This window comes from Colletes gigas, unplaced genomic scaffold (genome assembly GCF_013123115.1).
Source record: "Colletes gigas isolate AHSC1104 unplaced genomic scaffold, ASM1312311v1 Colletes_gigas_Sc00112, whole genome shotgun sequence".
NCBI classification, from domain to species: Eukaryota; Metazoa; Arthropoda; class Insecta; order Hymenoptera; family Colletidae; genus Colletes; species Colletes gigas.
The window spans coordinates 31,056-36,691 of NW_025106737.1; positions in this window are offsets into that span (position 1 = coordinate 31,056).

The following is a 5,636-nucleotide window of genomic DNA, read 5'->3' on the forward strand; positions in this document are numbered from 1 at the left end:
CGTGCAGTACCCCATGATAGAAGTCGTTTTTATTGTACTTTATGCAATAAGTCTTATTCTTGCGGTTCCTCAAACGTGTATAGACACGGAGAATCTGGGTGTCATAAAAAAAATAGTACTTCTAAAAGGACTTTTATGCCTCAATGGCTTGAGAATGATTATTTCAAGCCATGGTTGCATAAAGTCGACGACGACCCTTATTCATGGTTCTGTTCGGTTTGCAACAAACAATTTTCATGTCGATTATCGACGATTTATAATCATGCAGATTCTCTGTGTCACATTGAGAATTATAAAAAGAGTAACGATGACGCAGACAATTTGAATAATAATTTTACGACGCAATCCGAAGAATCGCCTCTGTCGTTGGATGAAAGGATAAAATCCGCGGAAATCAAATTTGCCAAATTAATAGCCGAAAAAAATATTCCGTATCGAACCGCAGAGACGATTCTTGAAGTTTTCAAAGACATTGGGCAAGATCCTGATGTCTTGAAACATATGTCGTTCGGTCGAACAAAGTGTTCAAATATTATATCAAACGTTTTGTATCCTTTAGAAACAAAATGTATTTCTAGTGTTTTACAAAACACTAAATTTTCTATTTATATTGACGAAACATCCGACTCGACCAACGAGAAATGGATGACGTTTCTTGTTCGTTATGTTGCACCCGAGACTTTGGATGTTCGAACGGAATTGGTAGAATTATTACATCTTGATGCCAGAAATTGTGACGCAGATAATTTATTTAAAACATTTGAAATTGCCATGATAGAAAGAGAAATTCCGTTCGAAAATATTGTCGCGTTGTCATGTGACAACGCTGATGTCATGACAGGGCGACACTCGTCCTTTATGACAAAGTTTGCAACAAAATGCAGGGACAAATTTTTGACTGTCCGCTGTCCGTGACATCTGTCTGCAATGGTAGTGCGCGAAGCGTGCAATACCATTCCAGACATATGCGAGGAGTTGTTACGAAAAGTAGCAACTTTCATATACAGTAGTCCCAAACGTTCGGCTATATTCCGCGAATTTCAGCAATGTTTTCAAACAACTAACAGAAAAATTTTAAAATTGTGTTCCACGCGATGGTTATCGCATTATACATCCGTAGTTACACTTTTAGAGAATTGGGACTCTGTATTGCTTTTTTTGCAAGAATTGACAATAAGCGAGAAATCAGAGTCCGGGGAACGTCTGTTAATCTCGATGCAAAATCCAGAGGCCAAAGCATATCTTTATTTTCTAAATTACGCTCTTGAGTTTTTTTATAAATTTAGCATTTTCTTTCAAACTCAAGAGACAAGAATTCATTTGTTTCAAAAGACTGCGGCAGAACTTTTATGCGATATATTACGCAATTTTCTGAAACCGCAGCTTTTGAAACACATGGATTTAGTAAGAATGATGAATTTTTCTGTAGTCGAAAATCAACTTCCATTTAATAGTATAAATTTAGGAACAGAGTGTCTTAATTTTCTGCATCAACTGAATGCAGAAGGCAAGTCCGACATCGTAGAAACCGTAAGGAAAAATTGTTTAATGTTTTATATTACAGCTGCAAATGAAATTCGTCATCGATTGGCAATCGATGACGAATTTCTTAGCAAGTTGTATGTTTTTGAACCCACTTTTATATTAAATGATACAAATAGAGACATTTCCTTCAGAAATGTTCTCTTAATCGCTAAGATATTCGGCGGTTTCGACGAAGAAGGACTGCAAACAGAATGGTCAGTATTGCCTTTGGAATTTACAACGAAAGGTAGACAGACGCTTATCGAGATGAAATTCGATGGTTTCTGGAAAACAATTTTATTAACGCGAAATTTGGACTATAAAATTAAATTTCCTGAATTGATGAAATTAGTAAATACAATTAGATCACTTCCAAATTCCAATGCCGATGCAGAAAGATTGTTTTCCATGTTACATGACATAAAAACAAAGGAACGGAATAAACTTTCTTCGGCCAGCGTCAACTCTATTTGCGTTGTGAAATCTTCGTTAAAGGCGCAGAGGGAAAACTCTCAACCCATGGAGGTAGATGACGATCATCTAGCTCTATTGTATTCCAAAAATTTATATCATAGATTTGCTAAGAAGCAAAAGTGTAATTTAAGTTTAAACGCAACATATGACAATAACTTTGAGAATTTTCCCGCTACGTCATATGACGAAAATTAAGGTACCGATTTACTACAGAGCTTTTCTCTAGAGAGATTTTTCTCTCCAGAGAAAAGCTCTTTAGTAAATTCGTACTATTAGGCTGCAATGACAGTATAAACGTTTTCATGCGACGTCGCGGTAGACGTCGTGATGCATGTATGTGCCATAACGTCACGCGAAAGCGCTTACACTGCAACCGCAGTCTTGTTAGTGATGTCCAAAATATTTTTTTTTGGACATCGCTAATATGTAAATAGTTGTTCAATTTGTCTCGCGTTGTTACTTTTTTTACGTATTCCGCTTGCTGTAAATACTATTCTGCTTGCTCTAACTATCATTTTTTTTCTTCATTTATTTGCTTATATTTTGCCGTACATTTTTAGTTAGTGAAATTGCTTGCTGTAGATAGTGTGGCTATGACGTAGAATGTCGCGCCTTGTTACACTTACGTCACGGTACCGTAAGAGCAACAATGAACGACATAACGTGCCAGCTTAATCGCAAACGTCCTATCCCGACATCCCATCCTTTGGAAATGTAAACAATTATATCATTTTTCCATTTTTATGGCTCGTGTGTATATTAATAAAAATTAATGCATTCACGAGTTAGTTTTTCATTATATTGTAATTTCATTACATTAATAAAAACATTTTAATATACGGCATGTGATAATGTTACAAAGAAATAACAATTTTTTACATTTCCTTCCTGATGGAAGTGACCACCACCTTCCCGTGGTTTCCATTGAACGGTAGCGTGCACGTTATTGTTTTACCTATCGTTACAATTATTTTGTTATGTAAAGTTAAGTCAAATATATAACATTTGATTGTGTGTAACAATTTGATACGGTTATTAAAAAACATAGTGGGAAAAGTCAGTAGTAATCTATTTCTGTAGCGTGCACGGTACTGGCTAAGAGTGGTTTTTCATTTTAATTAACCCTTAATTAACCCTTTACGAGTAAGACTGCTTTGAACAACATTATTCTAAAATATTTGTGGAATACGTTTTTAATGTGGTTTAGGTAGGTATGCAATGCATAAGATTTCGTTTAATTTTTCCTTTCTAGAAAAGATAGGAGAAAAGTATATTTGATCTTAATCCTTCTTAAGATTTATATAAATCGCTTTAAAAATTTGTTACAAATGATGTATATGTATCGAAATAATTATAAAACTAAAAACGTATAATCACCATTGTTTAAATATCGATTAAAATGCGAAATTTAATTTAAATCCGAAACAATTCGTTACCCGGTTTGTTTTCGGTTACGCGACCGACCAGGAAGATTCTAGGTCGACGCGTCCGCTATTCAAAATATTAGAGGGCAGAAAACACGGTTCTCGAGGTTTTCTGCAAAGTCACGCGAACGATTAATTAACGCTCAATTTTGAAACAAGCGGTTTAAACGCCCGAGTTTAGAGAAGGTACGAAAACTATATAATAGACAGAGACGGACGAGAGACACGGCGACAGCGCCGCGTGACGGAAGACTCTCCCCACTCACGCGCTCACTTTTGGCAGCTCGTGCTCGTCCGTCACTCGCTATCAAACCACTGCCACGAGCACTTCGGTATACGAACACGCTCAGCAGTCGAATATACAAATAATTCGAGCTATCCGACCCGAGTCGAATTCTTCGACTACCCTCGGAGAGGCAAAGGAATTATTTGCGAGTTATAGTATCGAGCCAGTCGGTACACGACCGAGCTCTGTAAGCAGACTTAATTAATTCGGAATAGGCTCGAAGTAATTCGAGTGCTTCCGGGGAATCGATCCATAAACAGGTGTGGGAAGAAACCCTGAGTGGACTCAATCGTTTCCCCAGGGATAGAGGGCTAAGCTCATCCCAATTTATAGGTGCGAGGTTCTTCGCACTTTTCTTAGTGCACGACTCCATAATCCAGGTGTGGGAAGAAACCCTGAGTGGAATCATCGTGCACTAGAGGATCGAGGTACAAACTCCTTCCTCCAATTGGCTGTCAGAAACGGCATCGAACCCACCATACAGGAGTGAATAATACCCTGGGTGGATTTGCCGTCTTCCAGTCGAAGCGGGACACTTTTTTAAACCCCAGCTATCGGCGAAAGCTAGGACACGTCTAAACATCTCCAGGGAGTACGGTCCCTGTGCGTAGGACGGAGCATCCGACAAAGCAACGTGGTCTCAGGCCCAACCGTAAGTCGACCTAAGGGCGCCGTTGACAAGCCTGCACCACACAGTGCCGTACGCACTTACGAAGGCGGTGAAGGGCCGGGGACCGGCTGAAAGGTTGGAGCCTTACAACCTCCCTCCGATCACCTTTTCCTGCGACAGTCATACATCAAAGTCAGAAATTGCAGTCGTGAAATTAGACGAGCAGAAATCTCGTACACGACAATAATAAGCAAGCGATTCCCGATTTAACGGGAACGCTCACACATACAGTCCACTAGCTTAGCTGCGCATCGCGGCGGCTGAGATCCCCGCTCCTGGGTGCGACAAGCACAGACCAGACGAGCGCGGAAGAAAGTAAGACACACAGCGTGACTCACGTTCACAGGTATTTAACGCCTATTCGTGTCTCTTTCTGTTACAGGTTTACCAAACAGGATTAATTGCAGCGGCGTCTGGCCGGGCAAACCATCCTTATATAATCTCTGTTTCGAAACAATTCAAAATAAAAGGCTTAGTCGAGTAATTCGACTAAGCGAAAATTAAATTAGAAAATCTGTATTCTTTTCACGACGTTCCTTCCCTCACGATCCGGACCACCGTTAGGCGAGGTTTTTTCAAACCTACTCCCCCTAACAATCATTATATGGGAGCTGATCACGCTCAAAATCTAATGAGAACTTGAAACGAGAACATAAAACTTAAATGTTAAGTTTCATTGAAATTCGTTCAGCCGTTTAGATGCAATCATGTCAATAGCATAGGAACAAAAAAAAATATGTTTTTCTGTAGTAGTCACAATATGATGAGGGGGTCCTAAAACGTGTATTTCCGCTAAAAAAAAATTTCGAAATTTTTTTTCCATTATGATACTTTATAAATTTCCTTATACCTTACATAGGTCGGAAAGTAAAAATGCTGGGACAGTCGAGGCTTGGAATCGTATGCCACTTATCGCGAGGTCGTATTTCAGTTGTTTTGTCTTTTACAAGAGCAAGAAGGAAAGGCTCACTCTAACGTTCTTTATCAATTTCCCGAAGTTGTGCGCAAGCGCCGAGCTCACGTACACGTGGCTCGTCCAGTAGTATATGCCTGCTATCCCCACCACTCCATTAGACGCTAAGGAAGTTCATCGTCACTGTTGCCGATTTCGATGCACTCAATTATGCCAGATCTGGCCACACTGCGGTACGGTGCTCGTCTTTTAACAATCGACGATCGCCCTAACCGAAAAGGGCGATTTCACGCCGTGTGCAAACCACGACGTAAAACGAGACCGCCAAACGTTTCCGTCTCGAGG